The sequence below is a fragment of the Prionailurus viverrinus genome, unplaced genomic scaffold, assembly GCF_022837055.1.
Source record: "Prionailurus viverrinus isolate Anna unplaced genomic scaffold, UM_Priviv_1.0 scaffold_33, whole genome shotgun sequence".
Classification (NCBI taxonomy): Eukaryota; Metazoa; Chordata; class Mammalia; order Carnivora; family Felidae; genus Prionailurus; species Prionailurus viverrinus.
Window position 1 is genome coordinate 3,682,841 of NW_025927604.1, and position 24,085 is coordinate 3,706,925.

At 50.3% G+C, this 24,085-nt stretch overlaps 1 long non-coding RNA gene across 2 annotated transcripts; it reads left to right on the forward strand.

Moving 5' to 3' along the window:
* The first annotated feature begins 19,972 nt into the window (after positions 1-19,972).
* Positions 19,973-23,662, forward strand: LOC125158317 (uncharacterized). 2 transcript variants are annotated; one of them, XR_007149341.1, is made up of 3 exons: positions 19,973-20,112; positions 21,640-21,929; positions 23,346-23,662. It is a non-coding gene; the product is annotated as an uncharacterized LOC125158317 (long non-coding RNA). The 2 variants fall into 2 exon arrangements; XR_007149340.1 differs by having other exon boundaries at positions 23,350-23,662.
* The last annotated feature ends 423 nt before the right edge of the window (positions 23,663-24,085 follow it).

The following is a 24,085-nucleotide window of genomic DNA, read 5'->3' on the forward strand; positions in this document are numbered from 1 at the left end:
TGATCTATTTACTAAGTGACCATTTACACAAAGAGTTTGCCAAGTGCTGCCGCAGGGATCGGGCACCGGACCAGATGGAAAAGGAAAATCATTTGAACGAGAACAGGACACGAATGTTTCCCTCGTACGTGCTGCGCGAGGGTTGCACAAGGCCTTAGTTGGAAGGAATTGGAAGTAATAACACGGCCACTCTGTCCATCGCCTGGTCATGGCCATGCATCCACACATCCGCGAGGTCTTACGCGTATACACGCTCGAGGTAGATCGAAAGGTTTTGTACCTAACTCGACATGTTATTGTCTACGTTTCCTGAAGTTGTCTTTTTCATCTTTGCATCCTGAGGACCTGGCGTTACTTAAGCTCGAGTCTAACTGATAAACGTAATGTCCTTGGCCATTTAAAAGATTCTCAGAGAAGGCACACAGGTAACTGCACTGTTTTCAAAATAACGTGTGAGAAAGGTTTTATCTGTCTTCCAAAGACTCCTGGACCAGCTATTTTAGAGGACCAGAATGAGGGAGTATTCATTTACAGTTTTTTAATGTTTTATTTTATTTTTGAGAGAGAGAGAGAGAGCGGGGGAGGGGCAGAGAGAGAGGGAGATCAAGAATCCAAAGCAAGTTACACGCTATCAGCATAGAGCCCGACAAGGGGCCCCAACTCATGAACTGTGAGATCGTTACCGGAGTCAAAGTCGGATGCTTACCCAACTGAGCCACCTAGGCGCCCCTCATCTAAAATTTTGTTTTAAAAAATTACCCTGATTTTGTCTTCCTCCCAGAAGTGTGTTGAATCTTCAGACTGGGGACAAAGTATGCAGCAGGAAAGCACCCAAAACGCAGAACCTTATAAGAAAGTCAGGGGCCAGCATTCAGGTAATGAACCCCGGGACCCAGGACAGAGACGTTCCGCCTAAAATAGATCGGCTTGCTCCACCATATCAGAATGTGGGGCTGCCCCGGGGTGGCTCCTAAAAACAGACCTGCCAGCAGAGGACAGATAGATACAGAGCGCCACAATGGGAGGGGAGTTCGGAGCAGCGACAGGACACAGACGCAGAAGGAGACGCTGAGAAATCTCGCAGCAGACAGCGATGTGTTACGTTTCAGTTTTACATCTTGCGATGAAAATGTGGGTGTGGGTGTGTGGTGTATGTATTATGTGTGCGCATGTATGTTTGGGTGTGGGGGTGATGCCCGTGTGTCTGTGCACACGTACGTACACGTGTGCGTGTGTGTGACATACGTGTAAGTGCATCGTACGTGTGTGTGCAATGAAGACACAGAATGCAAACCCAAGTTGGCGCCGGAATCTGGGTTTGCCTGGGTCCAGGTGGCAGATTTAGCTTGTCCGTGGGTTCACGGGTTCTGGATTGAGCCTCTTCTGTGACCAAATGGCTTGGGAGGCCCCTTTCGGGGAGCAAAGACACACTAAACATATATGTACGTTATAGTCTCATTAAAAGTGAGAATAAGCAGTTCATGAAAGGGAACGTCTGCCGCATCCAGCAGGGCAATCGGTTGGGTTTATTGGGGGAAAATACAGATTGGGAAACGAGGCAGAGCTCCATTCTGACCCCCACGGCCTGGGCTCTATTTCCTCAGGGCAATTGACCACACGGGCTGAGTCAGGCTGTTGCAAGAATTCGAGCAGCGCCTCGGAGGGCATCTCAGCTGTTGCCGTCAGGGGGAACACCAAGCTACGGAGATGCATTCGGACTTCCGTTTAGCATCCAGTCATTTGAAAATGGACTTCACTTTGAAAGGAGCTGCGGATGAGCGAGGGCCGGCCCCGACTGTCCCCTGGAGCTGCAGCATTTTGCAAGGCCCTATTGTTCTATTCTCCTCTCTGGTGTTCAAATCCGATATACTTCAAGTTCACTAGAAATATAGTCATGCTCACTTTAGGTCGAAACCTTATTTCCTGCTGATATGCTAGGTACTGCAGGTTCTGGGAAAGATCACTGGACTGTGTGTCAGGAGGGCATGATTCAGATTCTGACCCATACACGGACTATTTGACCCTCCACGAGTCGCTAAGGTTCTCTGAGCAATTACGCCTGCAAAGTGTGTTCGTGCCGTCGGCCAGAAAGGCTGTAATAATTGTATGAGATGGGGTATAATATCTGTGCAAATGAGGGAGGGCTTTTAGTATGTCTAAAGTGCATTTTATTCTCATTTATTACTATTATTAGTATTATTATTATTTACAAAGAGTAAAGTTATCCTCATTCCTGACCACCATCGTCAAAATGGATTTCCAGCCTGGAAATCACATCTTGGACTCCAGGCTCACACCTTACAGACTGTGTTACCTTGCGTCATAAGTCCATTTGACTTCTCTAAATTCAGATCCTCGTGTGCGATCGGGATGATTTCACCTACCCCATGTTGAAAAGCATGCAGTTGGGGTTGCCTGGGGGGCTCAGTCAGTGGAGTGTCTGTCTCTTGCTTTTGACACAGGTCCTGGTCTCACGGTTTCATGGGTTCAAGCCCCGCGTCAGGCTCCACACTGACTGCTTGGGATTCTCTCTCTTTCCCTCTCTCCACCCCTCCACCTGCTCCTGCTCTTTCTTTCTCTCTCTCTCAAAACAAAGAAATAAACTGAAAAAATGTATCAAAAAGCGTGCAATGTCATGAAGCACCCGGTAAAAACTCACAAAGGTCAGCTTCCTTTCTGGTCTTTGTCTGGTCGTGGCGTCGTCTGTCTAGAGAAAGGTTGAAGCATGTGGCACGGGAGGCCCTTTTGGGGTAGAACCGTCAGCTTTTGAATTAATGAAATTACAGTCAAGGATGGGTGACTATAATTGACTTTCGGTTTACTCGTCCAAGAAGCCCCATGTGGTTCATATCAACGATTTCCTCACTCGCTGTGTCCAATCGCTGCTGATGTGTATTTCTGCTTTGCAGGGGCTGTTACCAGCAGCATTTCCTCTAAGTGCTGGATTTGTATTTTCTCCATGCATCCGCTAACTCTCAGACCAGCGGAATGCTTTAAGTACATCAAGTAAATAAATCAAATCATTTCCTCACAGCGTGCGTCGAGGACCGGGTGACTATGTGCCTGATTGACTGCACATCCAGAAGGATTTTTTGGATGTGTGAAAAAGCAGAGAATTCCTCTCTTCTTGTCCATACAGAGTAAGGATTGGGAACTTCCTGCAGTCGGCTCAACCCTCACGCCAACTTTCCCCGTTGTTTTTACCTGGATTCCTTTTTTCTTTCTAAATTCTCTTTCTTGGAACAAGGTAGCTCAAGGCGACACTAAACTAGAGATTCTTCTAAGCGCTCATGAGAAAGCGGGACCTAAGTGGCAGAGGGGACCCCGGGCGTCACGTGGTACAACCTCGCCGTTTCCCCACAAAAGACTGAGTTGGAAGAAGCAGTCTTCTCTCAATCACAGAGCCAGCAGGTAGCAACGCCGTCCGTGGCCAGCTCTTCTGATGTCCACCTGCCCTCCGTTCTTTTGGGAAAGTTGCACAGGTATTTCGGATGCCGCTCTGGCTTTAGAGACAGATACACGCGTTAGATTTTCCTTCCCGTGTTTTGTCTCGGGAGAGAATCACTACCAAATGGCCGGCTTACATCCTAGTTTCGTTTTCTTTCTCCGCGTGGTGCCAACCCCCAATCCTGCAGTATGAGCCCTTTGGTGCAGCCTCTTGTGACCCAGACATGGGAGACCGACCACGTCCTTAAGCTGAGCTGTCCCCGTGCTTATTTATGTTGGTCTTGGCTCCTGAAATACCTCTGCTGTCTGCTGGTTTCATCTCTGGCTTTTTTATCTTTCATCCTAACCAGTTCCAATCTGTAGTCTCCTCTCTTACTCGAGACCCAACCACAAAGTCTACCTCGTCCTCCAATCTCTAAAATCTACTCAAACTCCCTAGACTACGGTGAGACTTCTTTCACTTGAGACGTCATCAGAGGCCAGTGGAAGGAACAGGGGCTCAGAGGTCTGGCCGGTGTGAGTTGTCTTGGGGTGTCTACCTGGACTGTGAAACTTCCTTCTCGGGGAGCATCACCCACACCCACGTGCCTGGTCTCGGCAGTCACGCTGACCCTAGTGACCCCATCCTTCGGCACAGATGAGGGCTCTTAGAGTTGGAGCCTGCACCCGAGTCATGCCAAACAGATCCCATCCCCTGGGAAGCCATCTCCAGAATGGGGACCCACCGATGTCCGTGGTCCCTGCCATTTGCTTACACACAGGCAGTGTGGAGAGGTGGTGAACACACCAAGAGGGAAAGCAGGTGAGGGGCGGAAAGGGAGAGGGGGGAGAGAGAGGGAGACAGAGAGGGAGGAAGAGACACAGGGAAAGAGAAAGATGGAGAGAGAAAGAGAGAGAGAAGGAGAGAAAGGTGGGAAGGCCATAGTTCCCTCGGTTCATGGTGGCTTTTATAACCTACCCTCCCTTCTCTGGATTTGCTCTATAAACTCTATAATAAAATATTTTTTTCAATTGCTTCTCCATGTTTCAGTGAACCCAATAATTCTGAATAAGATACCCACCCTTCTCCTTGCTCCCTCCCTCTCTTCCTCACCCGTCCCAGCAGCGGGCCATTTATTCTTCCCCACATACGCTATGTCCATCCCTTTCAATCTCCTCTCTCTGTGCCCCAGGAAGGGGGTCTTCCCATGTGAGTGAGCACCAGGATCCCTGGGGTCTTGGGGAAAGACAGGCTACTGGGCCGGATGCTCGGAGCTGATTCAGCAGGTCAGGGGTGGAGGAAACCAACTTTCACTTCGAACAAGATCCTAGTGTTCTGGGGTGGATGGTGCCCCACAAAAGATGCGTTGGCCTCCTAAACCCTCAAGCCTGTGGACGAAGCCCTGTTAGAAATAGGGTCTTTGCAGATATAATCAAGCTCAGATGAGGTCACACTGGACTAGAGTGCGTCCTAATCTAATGACCGATGTCCTTATGCTACGAAGAGGGAAATTTGAACACAGAGACGCTCGGGGAGAGTTCCACGTGATGCTAGACTGAAGCTATGTGTCTACCAGCCAATGGCCACCCAGAGATGGCCAGCAAAGCACCAGAAGCCGGGAAGAACAAGTTGCAGATTTTCCCTCAGAGCTTCAGAAGGAGCCGACCTCGAGACCCCTCGATTTTGGACACAGTCTCCGGGGCTGTGAGAGAATGAATTTCTGTTGTTTTAAGCCACCCAGGTTGTGGCACTTGATGGTAGCTCTCAGACACCGATCACTTGGTGATGCTCGCGCCCTCTAGGGCCCCACTTGGAAGCCTACTGACCTGCACCTGGTCTCCAGGTGGACTGTTCCCTGCCTTATACTTTTCCAGGCCCTTCCCATTCCTGCAGGCATGAGCCATTTGGAATACAAATCGGTAGTGTCATTGCCTTGATCAGAAATGAGCTGAGTTCCTTACCAAAGCATCAGAGGATCTCTGTGATACAGTTGCATTTTGCGTGTGTGTGTGTGTGTGTGTGTGTGTGTGTACTCTCAGCCCTTGACATCCAAATACTTGCTCACCGCCTGGGAGCTGGCCAAGCTCTCCACACACAACGCTCCAAACTTTAGCTGCACTGAGACTGGTCATGCAGCCTCGATGGTCTGTCTCCTGGTCCTCTAGAAACCTTGATTCTCCTTCAATGCTGGGCTAAAGGTCGACTTCTCTAGGCCTATGTGGGTGTATATGCATTACCAGAGGTTGTGGATTTTTACACGATGTTTTGACAGCCTCAATCCCTCGAACTTTATATTATTCCTGTGAAGGATAGTATAAATATAATTTTATTTCCTAGAAGAAAATTCAGCTCACTAAGGTCACACAGGCAGCTGGCAGCAGAGATGAGATTTGAGCCTAGAACTTCCGATTCCAAATCCTCTGTGTGACTACCACTTGTCTTATGCCATCGAATTAAAATGCGCATCTACACGGTGTGCGTTTCATGTTCTTTGTGTTAGTCTCAGTTGTTAGACTATAGACTCCATGAGACTAGTTGGTTTTTTTTTAAGTTTATTTATTTATTTTGAGAGAGACAGAGAGCCTGAGTGGGGGAGGGATAAAGGGACAAAGAGAGAGAGAGAGAGAGAGAGAGAGAGAGAGAATCCCAAGCAGCCTCCATGCTGTCAACACAGAGCCCAACGTGGGGCTTGATCCCACAAACCATGAGATCATGACCTGAGATGAGATCAAGAGTCAGACGCTCAACCGACTGAGTCGCCCAGGTGCCCCAGAGCAGTGGTGTTTGGATCTCCTAATATACCCGGATCCACATCCGACATGTATTAGATAATTAGTGTTGGAGGGAGGAGGGAAGAGGGGGAAGAAGGGGGGGGGGGAGTGGAAAGAAGGAACCTCAGTATTATATCAGATTGGATAGGGCAATAACTTAGGGCATAGCCTATTTACCTCCCAGACTTATGCACATTAGGAAGCAAAATGCAGGTGTACCTGTGTGCACACACTTGAGCCTTACACACGTATATGGTGGCAACTGTGGGCTTATCGTCTACATACGCTTGTATTCTGCCAGTTAAGTTCTTAGTTTATCCATGAAGGTGCTGGTTTGGGATACTGTCTTCATGTCAACATTTTTAAATAAAAACTAAACGTCACAGCCCTAAGCCCTTGTAATATATACACGCTCTTATTCATGTGTTTTTACGTTACTATTTAATCCGCTTTTTAATATCTTGCAGCCGCCGGCCGCTCTTGGTCTGCAGAAGAAACCCTCCCGACGGGACGTACGCAGACAAACCCAGGGTAGCCATCAGCATTCCTTGCATGTTTTGTTTTGTTTTGTGTTGTTCTTGTTTGTTTATTTGTTTCTGTTTTGAGAAACTGGCACTTTTCTTACAGAAAGAAAGAAAGAAAGAAAGAAAGAAAGAAAGAAACAAGAAACTGGCAAATTCACGGATTACAACCTTCCAGTGAAAGTGGAAGGTATTCTTTTCCCGGGTCCTGACTCCTCATTGAGCCGGTGGTCAGACACCTTGCTGTCGCAGAGGGTGGGATTGTAGCGGGTTGCTGTGGGCCGGGATCCTGGAGGAAGGGGTAGATGCGTCTCGGTCTTGCCCAAGCGACGCGATCGTGGCCCAGCTTCCTCAGGACCGAGGACCTGGACGTCCTCTGAGCTTTTGCCAGGTCGAGTCTTGCTCCCTTGTTCAGCAAATGCATCTTCCTGAGACGGTTTTGCGTGTTTCATAAATCCTAGAGCGGGGTCGTTCCCAACAGCCTGGGGCCAGTAGTCGGACCAGTAGCCGGGGTCCCACCCCGTGTTCTCCACGTGTCTGGTGGGGCGACGACACTGTGCATCCAGGACAGTCCGGGCACCAGGAGCGGGAGCTGTAGGCAGTGCTGTCTTCTACGCCTCCGGGTCCCAAACCACAAAGTCCCAGGGATCCTTCTGGGCTCTTGCACCTCCAAGAGGAAGGAAGATTGGCCCACGCATAGTGCGTGAGACCGTTTCCCCCCACCCCGGGTGGCGCAGACAGCCGAGCGCAGTTAACAGACATCGCAGCCAGACCTGCCTGGACGGGGCGCCACTTGCAGAAGCTTGTGGGCGCGTTTCCCTTTAAGACCTGAGTTGGGGGCCCCGGGTGTTGACTGAGATTTGAAACTCCCTCCCCCGAGGCCTGGATGTCGACATCATTGTTCTCTCCACACCAGCAGCTCAGCTTAATTAGCGGTGTGTCACCGGGGTGGGCCGAATTTTATACCTGCCGTTGGGGGAGGCGTAAAGTTGCAGCCACAATTGTCTGGAGAGGTGGATCGGGTCCAGATTACGTGAGCCTGGCGCTCACTGGGGGGGGTGGGTTTGAGCGACTCCCGCACCTTCGTAAATAAGTAAATCGAAGCAGAGACATCCTCATGGATGTGTTTCATAGGATTCCCTCTACCTGTATTGTTCTTTAGTGGAATCAGATCGAGTGTGATTTTTTTTGAGACCGGAGTCTGTAGACTGATTTTTTCCTTTCCTCTCTATTTGCATATTTCCTAGGAGATGGTCTCCTATCTAATCAAGGATTGGGATTCGGAGGATCAGTCGATGTTACGCTTTTGAGTTCTCATTTTCTCCCCGAAAATTGAAACACTGGTCGCTAGCTTCTCCTTGTCACTACTGTGTGATCCCTGCCTGGCGTACATCACGGCATGCATAAATACTACGTGAGGGGGATGTATACTGGATTCCAAAATGCACGAATACTCTCTCTAAATGCTGTCAAAATGCACAGCTTGGACTTCATTTTCTTAAAAATCGACATCAAAATTCCTCAGAGAAGGAGAGATACATTTCTCGCAAGATACTGTGTATATGTGTATTTATATATGATAGACCATATATAGTTAACAGAAAAGAACCAGATCTTTATTTTTTCTATGCCATGCAATTCCAACGGTATTGCATTTTAAATATAACTTAAATGTATTTATATATATATATATATATTTTTTTTTTAAGTTTATTTATTTAAAGAGAGAGAGAGAAATCGCCAGCAGGGGTGGGGCAGAGAGAGAGAGAATCCCGAGCAGGCTCTGCGCCATCAGCATGGAGCCCGATATGGGGCTCGAACTCACGAGCCGCGAGATCGTGAGCTGGACTGAAAGCAAGTCAGTCACTTAACTGAGTGAGCCCCCCAGGCTCCCCTATATACTGAATATATAATAGATAAAGTGTACTTAAATATCTTATATATATATATCTGCGTGTGTATGTAGGTGTGTGTATGTACATAGAATATAGAACATATAACACACATTGTACATTATATGTTATGTATTTATTATGTAATGGTATATAATTTATATATAATGCTATATATAATTTTTATATATTATATAAATTAATAAATAAATTATAAATGAATTTTTATATAATTTATAAATAATGTTATATACCTTATATAATTTATATTATATTTATATATAATAATTTATATAATATTATATATTTATTATATAAATATGTAGGCATGCATAGGTGTGTGTAAATGTGTTTTTGGTACAAAAGAGGTTCCCAAGCTCTCATTCAGAGGTACTTTGTGTAGACACTGACGGGGCCAAATGGGCCCTGCCCTGGAGGCCCGGTCGGTGAGCCTCGCCCAGCCTGCAGCGTGCCAGAACTTGCAGGACAGGCCAGTACTTGACCGACAGGAGGCCCGTCGTTCTCGCGGGCCCATCCACAGAAAGAGGGGCCAGACTGCCCCTCAGCAAGCCCCTTCCAGCCCTGTCCCCGAACGCCGCGTCCTCGGATCAACAGTTTACAGGTGCTGTTACTTAAAATGCTATCAAGTAAGCACCGGACGCAGGAAAAATGACAGACAGACAGGTCCCCGGGCCCCAGGGGCTTTCTAAAGCATCTGTTGAGTTTACCAGGCCCGGCGGCCCCTGCAAACTGCTTCTTCCTCCGCGCCTTCGAGATCAGGATCCCTGATCACCAGTTAGTTTGTTCACGAATCGGGAATGAACAAGAGCTAGATGTTCCTTGTGGGTTAATTGGGCCCTAATTAACGCGGATGCTCTTGGGCGAAAGGAATAACACATACAGGGAAAACACACACGCGGGCCCAGCCCCCCGGGGGCTCTCTGGGGTGCACACCCGTGTCTGGAGCCAGGCTGGCAGCACCTGTCTCCCTCAGGCTAACGCCCAGGCGGAGAGCTGGGGACAGTCGCCAACCGTTTCTTCTTGCTGCGGGACCTGATCGGTCGGGGGAGCCAGGGAGGGCCCAAAGGGGGGCTTGGCCTTTGGGTGCGGGAGGAGAAGGCGAAGCTAGACGCGCATCACCACTGGACCGCGGAGCAGAGCACGGGGACTGTGTGCGGGTCTCGGGGCCCAGAGCCGGGCCCCCTTCCGACGGCCTTGCCTGGACAGCCGCTCGCTCGCTGTGGGCTTGAGCTCCCGGTCCCTGATGCCAGAGTGCGTCTCGACCCCCTGCTGGGAAGGCCAACAGCACTGCAGCCGAGGACCCTCTTTATGTGCACACGGTCTGTCTGCAGCTCTCGAGCTGGGGGAGAGCGGCGAAGGCAAGGTCACCGAACACGTGGGCCCCGCTTTTCGGCGGTGACACGATGCCTGCAGGAGTCCGGAGCCGAACAGGCAGAGTGAGGTGATATTCCGCAGACAGAAGGGGACGTGAAAACACGGTGGAAACGTAAAGCGTCGCCCTGGAAAGTGCGGGGCATCGGGAAGGGTCTGGACGCTGCCCTCGGTCCCACGGGTCAAGGTTGACGGTTTCAGCCAAGGAAGAACACGAGGGGTCTTCCTGAAGATTGTGGCTCGACCAGTTTGAAACACCTGCATGTTTTGACGGGATGATTTTAGACATTTCTAAAGATGTTTTCGCATTAGCAAAAGCATTCCTTTTTTTTTTTTCTTGCAGGACGGCAAGCTTTTTTTCCAGGGCGCGTCGTTATAAGACTGGTCTGCCCCCCGTTTTCCCCTTTTCCCTTCTCCTTCACCCTCTTTCTCTGTGAGGCCGCCTTGTCCCCAGCACCATCGGCCTTGTGCGGCCCAGCCCGACAAAAGAAGGGGCTCGTGACCGCCAGCGTCGGCTCTCTGAGGACAAAGCAGCCTGTGCCTCGGTGGGGAAGGCACACACATCTGGGGAAGACTGATGTGTGGCAGTGGGCGGTTCTAGAATCTGTGCCTCGAAGCTGTCTCTGGTAATGGGGGGGGGGGGGTGCTTAGCACAGTCGTTTTGGTCCCTTGGCCTCCGGTTGCGTTGGCACATCAGGGCTCAAGACGGACCTTCCGGGTCCCGCTGTCTCAGGTCTCGAAAGCAGCCGTGTGAGCAAGATGGTACACACATGTCCTAAGACGCAGGCGCAGGCTCGGCGACAAAGTTCGGAGGACTCCGCGTGGCGCAGGCGAGTAGAAATGCCAACGGCTGACGAGGCTGGTGGACGCCCAGTAGGTGTGTGACCGGAGCGGCCCTCCCCTCACTGCTGCATGTGGGACAGCGGTGCCACAGCACATCCTGGCGGCAGAGACGGGGCTGGTGCGTCACCACCGTGGGCGGCACCTCCGCCGAAGCCCCGAGCTCAGACTCCAAGGGCCGAGGAGGAAACTGTGCAGCTGAACAGCACGGACTCGCAGGCTGACGTTTCAATTTGCGAGTGTGAAACCTGAGCCCCAGGGGAAGCGTGGGGTGTGGTTATATGCAAAGTCGCTTTATTCGGAGGCTTTGCCACGCTCGCCCTGTGCTAGACAACGACCTTTCCATCGCTCGATTCCCGCACGCTGCAGGCTCCGTCCCACTGGCCAGACGGGAGTCTGCGGCAAGTCCCGGGAAACAAAGCGCTTGCAACGTGCGGTCAAAGTCACCGTGCGTTTCCTGTGAGGCTGACGGAGAGGCAGGGAGCCAGGAGATGAGCAAACCGTTTGTTGCCGCTTCCTCAGAGAGGAAAGGAATCGACTTGGGGACACTCTTCAGCTCCGCGCCCCCCGTTGGTCACCCCGCCCCGCAAGTCCCTGCATCGGTCAGCGCAGGGGGCCCAAGTCACCCAGCAGGAAATGGGGTCATGTGACCGCAGCACAAAAATCACAGCTTCCAAACCTGAATGTGGCATTCAAGAGTGTTCAGAGTGCTAGAGGATGATGTATCTGGGGAAATCATTCTCACTTCCTGCCTGGCAATATAGAGGGGGGTGTGTGTGTGTGTGTGCGCGCACACCGTGGTTAGGTTTTTGAAGTATTTGAAAAGTGCTTCCTGAGTCACCAAAGCATACTGCTTCCCAATATATGTATGTATGCCATGTTCTAAAAACTGCAATAAAACTCTCGGTTGAGATAGAGCATTGAATGATAGCTGATTGACAGCTGGCTAGATACGTACACACATACACACATACACGGGTAAAGGAGTTTTAGAAATTCTGGTGTCACCGTTGGTTTACAACAAGGAAGCTGGAGACCAGGGGTCTCTCAGATACTCCGGTGTCAGTGTTGGGAAATAGAAACTTTACTTGGATTATATTCCCCCTTGGCTACCTGTATCCTTCTCTTGGAAACTTGATTTTCCATCTGTAAGTAACAGCGGCAGATCGCGTAGCCACTAAACTTTCCCTCCCTCAAGTTCTCTTGTGATTCTGAAATTATTGAGAGAATAGAGGAATTTAGAGAGAATATCGAGGAAAATTGAGAGCATAGAGGAAAGGAGAGAAAAGAGGAATTTAGGGAAACGGATGGGCAGTGTTTCCGTTACTGCATATTAGATTTGCGAGGGAAAGCAGCGTGGAAGGCTGGAATAGGATAGCAAAGGTTGACTAAATGTAAAGAAGAAGCCTCTTGTCATGCCGAAGGAAAATATAAATAATATGGAAATCACCAAAAAAAAAATGAACATATTTGTTTGACTTGTGTCTAAGTGCGAATGAGGCTAGAAGCGAGGTTGCATAGCTGGTGTATATTGACTTGAACTTCAGGTGTCTAAGAGATTGCATTTCCCTAAAAGAGCTAAGAAGGTGTTTCTAGTCTCATGTTCTTCCAGAGGCTTGAGGTGCCCCATCAAGAGCTGAAGTCCACAACTTCTCCCGCTGACATTGGCAGGGCTCCGGGACATGCCAATTATTCATAGAAATAAAGACAATGCTCCGTTTCTTGAGGACTGTAGCCAGCTCAGAGAAGGCAAGGCGCCCTCTGCTGGGCGCCCTCTCCCAACACACTCACCCTGGGAACCTGGCCGCCATGTTGGGAGGAAGCTGGGACCACACAGAGAGGTCACGTGGAGGTGTCCGGCCTATGGCCCTGCTAATGTGTCACCCACAGTCAGCATCACCCCTGGCCTGTGAACGAGGGGTCAGCGGAGGACTGCAGCCTGTGACCTCCCTCTACTGACCCCACGATGAGCTGTCCCACCAGGGCTATACCCACTCTGCAGAGTCATACTCAGCAAAGTGAAGCTGTGAACGGTCGGGGAGGCTTGTCACAAAACCGTGGGGATGGGGACAGGGGACTGATGCCCGGAACCTAGAGAGGAGGAGAGGTTTTCACCTCTTGAGCCAAACCCGTGTTTGACTGTCAAGTCAAAACTAAGTTAAACCGGAGCCCGTGGGTCTCTGTGACTTCCTCCAGGCGGAAGGTAGACCTGGCAAGATTTCCTCACCTGGCAAAAGAAGTACTTAGAACAGGGCCCACCTAGCACGGGCCGTATGGCACTCGTCGCGTAAGATGAAAATAGACGTGTCCTTTATGCCCAGTGAAGGGAAGTGAGGACATCTCCCAAAGTCAAGGAAATGTTGTGAAAGTTGCTGCCCGTAAGTCCCTGCTAAGATGTTCGTCAAAGTCATTGTCCAGGTTTCTAATCCCTGGCATTGCCAAAGGGAAGGTCCCTAACTGACAGCACCGTTTTAAAATAGGTTCCAAACCCTGTGGTAGGTAACGATTCTGTTGTCCTAATTCCACCTTAAGATTTCGTAGGTGGGTTGAAAAGACAAAGCTCTAGGGTGACCCCCAAGATCCAAGGGCTCCTGAGGAAATGAAAGGCACCCAGTTAGTATCCAGAATGAAGGTTGTCCTGATAGCCCCGACTTGCACAAATGCCCAAAATATCGTAAAGTTCTTCACTTCTCTCTTTTAAGCCTAGTGATGCCAAGGTAAGGTTAGGTGTGTGTGAGCCAGCCTCACCCCCGCCCCCAAGTAAAGGTGCAAATATTTAGGGGACTCTGAGCAGCTTAGGAAAATTTCCCATCTCACCAAAATGTCTGCAGTGAGGCATTATAATCGGGGGAATTGTGTGGCAGTGTCTTTCAATTAAAAAAAAAAGATAAATAAAGTTCTTTCTAAGGACATCAGCCTTGGGCTCCAAGCTGGTGTTTGGCACCATGAAAGCCGCCAGTTCTAAGCTCCGTGTTTATTGAGCCGTGCAGCACATAGCAGGTTTGCTAGGAAGTGCTGATGCGCAGAACCAAGGGAAGATCAATTCCCCCCTTCAGGAGGTGACAGAGAGGGCCAGACAAGTGTGTGAGAAGAGGAAGAAGGGAGTAGGAAAGACAGCCTAGCCCACTGGTCCCATGTTCAAGCGGATCCCAATTTTTATCATGTGTATTGTTGTCTGCCTGGTACCAAATGTGAGACTCCGTATAGCTCAGTTTCCCTCCGCTGTGAAAACAGTCATTCTTCCAATTCGATTTATTTATTTTTTATTTTTTTTAAATATATGAAGTTTATTGTCAAATTGGTTTCCATACAACACCCAGTGCTCGTCCCAAAATGTGCCCTCCTCAATACCCATCACCCACCCTCCTCTCCCTCCCACCCCCCCATCAACCCTCAGTTTGTTCTCAGTTTTTAAGAGTCTCTTATGCTTTGGCTCTCTCCCACTTTAACCTCTTTTTTTTTTCCTTCCCCTCCCCCATGGGTTTCTGTTAAGTTTCTCAGGATCCACCTAAGAGTGAAACCATATGGTATCTGTCTTTCTCTGTATGGCTTATTTCACTTAGCATCACACTCTCCAGTTCCATCCACGTTGCTACAAAGGGCCATATTTCATTCTTTCTCATCGCCACATAGTACTCCATTGTGTATGAATGGATAAAGAAATTGTGGTTTATATACACAATGAAAACAGTCATTCTTGAAGTTCATCGGTATTGGAGTTCAGCCGGGTTCAGCTCTGTGGGTCTGAGTCCCATAATTACCAATAAGCACAACCTGTTGTTCGGGACTGAATTGTGTCCTCCGAAAAGTGACGTGTGGTAGCCCAAACCTCCACGACCTGAGAATGTGAGCTTATTTTGAAATAGGGTGGTTGTAGTTCTGATCATATCGTGCTGGGGTAGGGTGGGCCCTAATCCCACATGACCTGTGTCCTCACGAGAAAAAGGCCTCGTGAAGTCAGAGGCACAGGGAGAAGCCCGTGTGAGGACAGCGGCCCAGACTGGAGAGTTGCAGCTACGGGCCAACGAAAGCCCAGGGCTGCTGGAGAACCACCAGAACCTGGGAAGAGACAAGGGGAGATCCTCCCTCCAGCTTTCAGAGGGGGGATGGTCCTGCTGACTCCTGAACGCTAAGCTTCTGACCTCCAGACCGTAAGAGAATCAGTTTTGTTGTTTGAAGCCGCCCAGTGGTGACGCCGTGCGCGGCCCCAGGAAACTAGCCCCCGGGTGCAGGCGTCTGGAACCAGAACAGCGGAGCTCAAGCGTCGCCTGACCTGCCTCACAGCGGGTCTCTAACAGAGAACGAACGGTTCAGCCTCTGCGCCTAAAGCCCCTTATTTTGTGGCCGGCCTTAGGGATAAAAGAGTAGGTAGCTACTGGCGGTCTTTTGTGCGTGGAACGGTTGTGCACGGAGAGCACTCGGCGCAGAGCCCGGCGCACGGGGAGCCCTGGGAGTCCTCTGAGTCTCCTCCTCAAGAAGTTGGCATTTCGACCCTCCCTCCCCTCTGCTCCTTCTCTACGGCAGCGTGAACGCGGCCGGGAGCCGTGACCGGACCCAGCTCTGGATTCCGAGTGTGCCGTTTCCTCCGAGAGCAGAATGATTTGCCTCTCTCCTTTCAGTATGAAAGGTCACGCACATCCTTGGCCTCTTAGCGCCGTTCAAAGTAAGGTCTGCCGCTCAACGCCTGCCGATGCTGTTGGATGAGGCATCGCGTGGCTCCACACACGCTCCCGAGTGAGGCCGAGCTGGGGTCCGGGCCCAGAGCGACCACGTGCTGTGTGCCTCTGAACGACTTCTCTTCTCCGTAAGAACACAGTTACCACGAGAAATGAAAGCGATCTATAGAAGGTGTCGAACTTCAGACCCAACCGACGGAGGGCACCCCTAAGTGTGTTGTACTTGGCACATTGAATGATGAGACCTACCGTTCGACCTTTTAACGGTTTACCTCGACTGAGTGATTGCACAACAGCTCATTCGGTCCCGGGAGGAGAGGAGGGTGGGCAAGCCCGTCCAGGGGGTCGGGGACACAGTGGAGGTCGGTGAGGGCAGACTCGGTTCCTGGGGGGGGGGGGGTTGCAGGCAAGAGTCAGGCGACAAACAGCGACCCGCAGAGACCACGTCCCCCCCGGCTCCCCTTCTCCACCTACACACGTGTCTTAAGTCCCTTGGTCTGTGTTTCGAGGGGCTCTGAAAAAGCTAAATTAATTTGCTTTGATAATTGTATAAACTGATACAAAACCAAGTTGCCTCTCTTCAAATTAAGCCGCCCCCTGGGATGTGTTTATTTGCTGAGCGTGTGTGTGTCTGAGTGTATCCGAGTGTGTGTGTGTGTGTGTGTGTGTGTGTGTGTGTGCCATTTCCACGGCAGGTGGATGAGAGTCGATGCTAATGACAGTTCGTGGGGCTGGCGGGCATGGGTGCAAAACTTTTCAAGTTCAAACTCTATGACTCCATGAGAATGAAGGATTTAAATTAAAAAAGAAATTGTAAACATTCTTTAAAAAGATGGTTTTTCACCCACTGGGGGGGGGGGGGGAAGGGTGCATTCAACTTTCCAGGGCCTCTGTTCTCCAAATATTTCCTGCCTCCCTTCATTTATTCTGCCCTTGCTTGCTGAAAACACCTCTTCTCACCACTCAGGTGTGCGGGGCAGATCTTACACGGCCATCGGAGCACTTCCTAAGGCATCCCTTGGTGGCCCTGTCTGGGTTCCTCACCCACCCCAGAGTGGCAGGGCTGGCCTGCGTCTGCCCCCATCACTCCGGCTGGTGGCCTGGACCACAGTCTTCCCATCACACGGCTGTCTGTCAGCCTTGCTGAGGGACAAAGGTGGGCGAGGTTGCCTACATTAGATAAATGCTTAAAAAGTAGCAATTTCTGGGGCACTTGGGTGGTTCAGGAGGTTAAGCGTCGACTTTGGCTCAGGTCCTGATCTCACGGTTTATGGGTTCGAGCCCCGCGTCGGGCTCTGTGCTGACAGCTCGGAGCCTGGAGCCTGCTTCAGATTCTGCGTCTCCCTCTCTCTCTGCCCCTCCCCTGCTTGTTCTCTCTCTCTCTCTCTCTCTCTCTCAAAAGTAAATAAACATTAAAAATCTCTCTCATTGCCAACGATTTTCTTCCATCCGGTAGGATTAAGATGCAGCTCAGAGTTGTACTGAAGCTGGACGAACGTGGTGCAAGGCCTAGTACAGGACAGACGTGTGCTGGGCAACTCTGGGCAGAAGCAGAAGCCCAGATATAGACCCCAGGGCCACACTGCCAGCCCAGCTCCCTGCCTCTCCTCGCCTTTGTCCTCCTTCGAAAATAACTTTTCCTCTCCTGGTCTCCTCAGAGCCCACCTCCGTGATGGCTTCGCTCAGATTAGACCAGCATTTAAACCTTGAAGGGAGTGACCCCAACAGTGGCCGGCAGGTTCCAGACAGAAAACAAATGGGGCCCAAGGGACTCCCAAGGGAGGCATCCAGAACTTTCCGGGAGTCCGGAGCTCTGAGCAGAGCTCTCAGAAGCCTGCCCTGAGTGAGGTTCCAGCAAGCTGATAGGGCCCAGGCTCGCCCTGATGCCCCGGCTTAGCAGAGTCATTGGCAACGTCCTGGGATCACAGCAGCCGCAGATCCGGACAGAATCTGCTTGGTGGTTCCTGGGTAAGAAACAGCCTGAGGCGTCCAGTGACCCTGCCCAGCAGCCCTTCCTTCCTGCCAGGCCCCAGGGCCCCTGCGCGCTTCTGGTCTGTTCCCAACTTCGGTTCCGTCTTGCTCCTCATGCGAGCCAGCTGGGGTGCCCTGTGCCCTCAGCTCTGTGCCTCTGCCCCCGGCCCTACTCCCTGCGCCCTCAGCTCTGTGCCCCAGCTCCCAGTGCCCTCCGCCCCCCACCGTGCTCCCTGTGCCCTCCGCCCCCAACCCTAATCCCTGCACCCTCGGCTCTTTGCCCCAGCTCCCTGTGCTCTCTGTCCTGAGCCTTCAGCCCTGTGCCCTGTGCCTGGCGCCCCACATCCCACACCATTCTTCCCTCACCATTGGACCCACACCCGGCCACCCCCCTCCTCCCTCTGCCCTGTGTGCTGCCCCTGCCCCTGCACGGCCGTGTTGGGAGACAATGACCCACTTTATTTCATGGGCAGCTGCCAGATCCGCCCACCACGCCCCAGGTTAGAACCCCCCTTAGGGAAGGAGACAACGCCTCCGCGCCCAAAGCACCCTTAGTTTTCAAGGGCATCGCTCATTTATTTTGTCTTCGCTGTAGCTTTGAGGGGAAGCATCATCAGCCCAACTTACCGCTGAGAAAAGTGAGACCCTGGTGAGCTAGGCCCACAGAGCGTGAAGTTCTCAGGTTTAAATTGCGATTCAAGGTCAAGCCTATGTCAAAAGGCCAGCTCTTTTGGAAAGGACTCTTGGCTTAATGATGGGAGAGAGATACAGGCTGGAATCCCACAGGCTTGGGTGGGACCTGCTGGCTGAGCGTGTTGAAGCGTGTGCAGCCCCCACACACCCGGAGCCAGGTGGCCGGGCGGGAACGATGCGGTCACAAAGGAGCCTGGGCCAAGCTCTGCCCGCACGAGACACCGACCTCTTCCCTCTGCGTCCTCTGCAGACGTCGCCAGAGTTAAATCAGCTAAGCAAGTGTGGCCTGGGCAGGATCCAAAGTCCAACGCTCTGATAAGTCACGAAACCATTTTCCCTGTACTGGGGTCCCATTTCCATCTTGCTGTTTTCCCCTCCACACCCGCTGCCCCCACGAATTCTCTCCTCCACCTCTTTAGACACACGCATCATTTACTTGATGATGAGATAGGCTGGGACTGCCATCTAGGAAAAACGCACGGAGATTATTTGCAAAGGCTAAAAAGCAGGTGTTCTCAAGCTTATCTGAATATTTTGAGTAAATCCCTGTTTTGAAATGTAAATGATTCTGTAGTCTGTTTAGTTTGAGATAAAGCAGCGAACAATGAGTTAATCCGTGTTTTATGCAGTTCATTATCAGAAGCCTGTGAGGAGGCCAGACACCTTTTCAAGCATAAGAGAGGTCACAGGCAGGTAGATAACTCCCTGCCCTCCGTAAATCGCATTTATGGGATAGATTATGTGGGATATAAACGGACCAGGGTATAAATGTTTTATATGTGCTTACATATGCAATACAGAGAGATGATTGCTTTAAAAATTTATTCAATATTAAACAGCTCAGTACTTTATAAAATTGTTTCGTTATTGTTCATGCAAAAGCAGATTTCTTTTTTTTTTTTTTCCTTCCCGGGGTGAAATTGAATGTATTCATCTCTGAGAGACACGATTTAATCTTTCAGAATGGCAATGGGAAAGAGCGGAATCTCTTTGATTTTTTATTATTATTATTATCTTTAAATAGTTGCAAAGGAAAAAAAAATTGAAAACACGATAATCTACCCAGGCCGTTAAATTAAATCCGTCGACATTCTCCTTTCTTCTCTCATGTCCGTCCAAAAGCAAGCAAGTATCTCCCAAACACCAGGAGGCCCTCGTAAAAAGAAAAGATGGTCCAGGGATCTGGCAAAACAGACAACTTGGTTTCAGAGAACATTCCCTCGCTAATACCAGAGCCCAACGTTTACAACCGAAGCAATTATCAACACTGATCTAATTTGGAATGCTTTGCACCCGTGTTCTGGGATGAGATCTCGTAAACGCTTTTGTCATAGTTGATTCCGTCCCCCCGCCCCTCATCTTCCGCCTTGGCGGCCCGCTTGAGGGCTTCCTTTCGTTTTACTCCTTTCCCATCTTTTCTCCTCTCACCCACCAGCTTCTTGTCTCCGTCTTCCTTTTCCCTGTTTCCTGAGCGCTTCCGCCCCTGTCTGCTGTTCTTGGCTTTCCGTGTCAACGACACCCTTGGGCACGCCGTTTCCCCTTTCCTGGTGCAGAACCGGCCATCTCCTGCTCTGTTTACTACGCTTCTGGATGCCAGCGGATTCTCCTGGCACCGGCCGGACCTCCGGCATTCCGTGCTTCTGCACGCTGAACCTTCAACCGGAGAGGTTTCTCCTTTCACGTAGCCTCGATGTGAAAAGGAGACTTCAAAGAAAGAGAGAGACTTAGAAAACGCGCACCTTCTCTGGGAACTTGTGAGACGGTTGGCAGTGGAGGGCGTTTGGGGGCAGAATCCAAACAAAGAGAAAGACCCTTTTCCCCGGGGTCCCCAAGGGCCCCCTACGGCAGCATCTCTCTGCCTTGTCTGCTGAAGACCAGGGCCAGGCAGGGTTTGCTGAGGGCTGAGTCCTGCGTCTGGAATGTTGAGTCGTAAGTACATGTTTGCATAGCTTATTACTGGGGAGTCCTACAGCCGCTCAGACGTGGCTTAAGAGATATGTCAGTTTGTTTTTTATTGATTCTATTTTTAATCGGGAGGGATACGGGAGTGGCATTATGCTTCAGCTTCTATTGACTCCTTTCTGATGGCATTAAAATGTGCAAATCCTTATTTTATTTATAACCAAAGCAGCGCCGTTAAAATTACCCGGGGATCCCAGGGCGGCTCAGACACATGGCCGTCACCAGTGGATGTCAGCGGCAACATGGAGCCCTGACACCTCATTCGCAGCTCTTAGAGCAAATCTGTCTGCAGATGTCTGATGGCAGTCAAGGTCGCCGCAGCCGGAGGAAACAAATGAGGGGCAAGGAGGACCCCTTTTACTAAGTCAGGTAGTGCTTATCCGCAAACCCGGCTCACTCACTGGGATTAGGATGGGTTGCTCTCGGCGAACCACGGACGGCTGTTTAGGTTGTGTCGGCCGCTGTGGTTTCTTAGGCCGTTTCACTCTAAATGGTTAAACCGTTTTGTACACGAGACTTTAACAACTCTGGCTGAACAACCACCGATTCAGCGGGTACTGCGAAGGGCAGAGAGCCCTGAACAAATTTTCGCCCCTTGGATATCCCTGGAGCACAGAGTTTGCTTGATTTCAAGGCAAGTCAACAGAAACGAGTTCTTTTTTTGCTCTGAAGTGTATTTATTTATTTCAGAGACGGAGATAGTGCCAGAGGAGGAAGGGGCAGAGAGAGAGAGAGGGAGAGAGAGAGGGAATCCCAAGCAGGCTCCGTGCTGTCCGTGCAGAGACCCATGTGGGGCTTGAACCCACGACCGTGAGATAATGACCTGAGCCAAAACCAAAAGCCAGTCTGACTCTTAACTAACTGAGCCCCGCAAGCGCCCCAACGGAAACCAATCCTTATGAGCACTTAGTATGTTCTGGAAAGGATGCTAGGTCCTTTATGCAAAACTGGGTTTACTGTGAAGGCACAGAGCCCGAGGGTCAGGTCCTCCCCTGGAAATGGGGAAAACCTCTGCATGACCCCCGGAGGGAGGCTAGCAGTTCCGTATTCACAGTGTTGTATCCGTTTCCTGAAATAGGCCCCCTCTTCCAAACTGAATTAGCTTCAGGCCTTATAAAAGCTTGACCCGCCTTGATTTGTGTATTTCACGACAATCTTACGGTTGTGTGAATTTCACAATGATTTAAGTAGACCCCACCACACCAGAAATCAAAAGAATACATTGAACAACAAGTCAACTATCAAAACGTGCTATTTTTACTAAACCCCAGTTTGGCACTTTTATGTCAGCAAAACGTCACTTTAATCAGGTTTGCTGATTGGAACTCTATTGGTTTTACTGCGTTTTTGTATTGAACTTGTAACTGCTCTGTGGTTCGGTAATGGTATAGCCATGGAGCTATGTAGATGATCGTAGGTTTGTTACTCTTTAAAGCCCATTCTAGGAAATTCATTTCAGTTAGCAAAGGAGTCCATGAGAATCTCTCCCTCCAGAAAGAAACAATTCTCAGGATTGCAACATACCACGGTAGCCTCGGTCAGCGCTCAAGGAAAGGAGCTAGAATCAGATGGACATCGTTGACTTCGGAATGGAACTAAGATATGAGTCCAAGAGTGAAGGACACCTCCTGGTCACAAGGCATCAGATGATCATTTCCCACTTTACCACCTCCAGACCCTTATCTGATTGATTGATTGATTGATTGGCTGTGGTTGATTCCTGGGATGTGCACGTGGCCTGTGTCCCAGCTGCTTATGAGCCACAGCACGAAGCCTTGACAAAGGTAGGACTCACCCAAGATCTGTAGCTCTTTGTGCCTTCAGTCCCAACCCCCCGCCCCCCACCTACAGGCCAAAGTCCAAATTCCTCAGCAGGACACACAGCTGTCTGCCTCCTCTTGCATCCAGACCACTGGCTGCTGTTATCCCACAGCAGGTGTCCCCTGCTTCACCTGCTTTTCCAGTGCTCTGGACAACCCCCCCCCACCCCTGCGTCTTGTCCACCTGCATTGGACCCCACAGTCCTCACTCTGCTCCCTCTAACCCCAGCAGCCGGCCATCTGGGGAGGGCGTCTCTTCTTCCAGGCACCGCCTCCAGCATCACGTCCCAGAAGCCACCATTCCTCTCCACTTGCCACTCCCTGGGTGACACAAATCCCTTTTTTTTTAATTTTCATTTTTTACATTTATTTATTTTTGAGAGACAGAGAGAGATGGAGCACGAGCAGGGGAGGGACAGACAGAGAGGGAGACACAGAATCGGAAGCTGTCAGCACAGAGCCCGGCACGGGGCTCGGACCCACAAACCGTGAGATCATGACCTGAGCCGAAGTCAGACGCTCAACCGACTGAGCCACCCAGGCGCCCCGACACAAATCCCTTTGAAGGCAGCTCAGATGGCTCTCTCCCTGACATCCCTAGTTTCCAGAATATTCATTGCACTGCTTGAATACAGGACCATCTCCCCCCTTTAATTGTCCATTCCTCTAGTGGGCTCATTGGTGTGCAAGTGTTTGGGTTCGGCATCACTGGTTAAGATGTCCCTGGTCTGAGTATAGAAATGATGGCGCAATTTTTACGTCTTCCAACTTTTGCTTGACAGCTCGATCGTGTAAATTTCTTTACCTTCTGACTTGTTTTGACTCTTGAATCCAGAGTGTTGAAAGTTGTCAAGAGAGGTGCCTGTCATGAAGTCGGACTTCAACAGGTTTCTATCACCCATATTTCTCTAGCATAGACCGCCATGGACCCACAGGCCACAATATATTTTAAGAAAGCGAATCAATTTTATTTAAAACGATTTTTTTTTTTAACAAACCGATGGAAATGCCAAAGGATATTTTTCTCTCCCCAGGGAGGAATAGATTTCTAGAGTCTGATTTTACTGGGAGGCCATTTTCATTTCAAAGTAAGTGTCTGCAGCGGCACCTGGGTGGCAAGTCAGTTAAGCCTCTGACTTCGGCTCAGGTCATGATCTTACGGTTCACGGGTTTGAGCCCCGAGTCGGGCTCCATGCTGACAGCTCAGGGCCTGGACCCTGCTTGGGATGCTGTGTCTCCCTCTCTCTCTGCCCCTCCCCCACTTGTGCTCTGTCTCTCTCTCTCTCTCTCTCTCTCTCTCACAAAAATAAACATTAAAAAATGTTTTAAGTGTCTGCAAACGTCAAATTTTGCTTCTTTTCATTCTTCCTCTTTTCTAAGTCAGCGGCGGAACCTTGTCTGGGGAGGAACATGACTCCGTTTGCTGCTGCTACTGCTGCCCCCTGATTCACAGATGTTTCCGCGTGGGATTCCGTGTCCATAAGATCGAGTGACTGATCCATAGTATGTTATAACTAAAGCCAGAGACGGACATCAAAGAAAGTACATTGAGGAATGTTTATATAATTCAAGGAATTATTAATTCATTCCGCTGCTGATATTTCTTTTGTCTAACCTTCACCGGGAGAGAGTATAGGATGGCCGTTGTAAGCCAGATGCCTGACCTTGAACTCAGACTCTAGAGAGCACAGGTCTGTGGCCTTGCCTGGCCTCTTCATCCTCATCTGTAAAGTTGAGATTACATTTTCTCTGTGTGCATAAAGGAAAGGGGTGGGGAAGGCAGGGGCCAGGGAGGGAGAAAGAGGAGAGGCCTCCGTAAAAAATAAACGTAGCAACTGGTGCCTCAGAGGTTTTCTTGCGAGGTTTAAATGAGATGCAGAAAACATGTAATCGACACTGCTCTCGTGCTGGTTTCCTTCCTGTGGCTTTTCCTAGCCTTGACCCGCCCTCTTCAGCTCCGCGCCACTGCGGGCTTTTCCCCACCCACTTACCACCCGATGGTATATGTGGATATTTATTGCCATTTAATTGTTGTACATGCCGTGGTTTTGTCTTTCCACTAGATTATAAGCATCCTGAGATCAAGGGCCCTGGGTGCAGCCTGTTCTGTCTTCTGCCAC